The sequence below is a fragment of the Penaeus monodon genome, chromosome 23, assembly GCF_015228065.2.
Source record: "Penaeus monodon isolate SGIC_2016 chromosome 23, NSTDA_Pmon_1, whole genome shotgun sequence".
Classification (NCBI taxonomy): Eukaryota; Metazoa; Arthropoda; class Malacostraca; order Decapoda; family Penaeidae; genus Penaeus; species Penaeus monodon.
Window position 1 is genome coordinate 40,051,654 of NC_051408.1, and position 243 is coordinate 40,051,896.

The window sequence follows — 243 nt, forward strand, 5'->3', positions numbered from 1 at the left end:
GAGTGGCGCACCGTAAGTCTTCCTCGTTTTCCTTCGTACAATTCACACATCGGGCTGATTGCATAAAACGCGTTAAAAGGTTTTAAAAAGCGATATCTTTTACATAAGAACATTGATAACATGCCATGCCTAGCTCTATATTCTATTGCTATTGCTAGGACAATGATAACACATCTGGTTTATGAGCTTCCTTTCATAGACCGAGAAATGTTATTTAGCTCCTCATTCTGTTATTATGTGTAT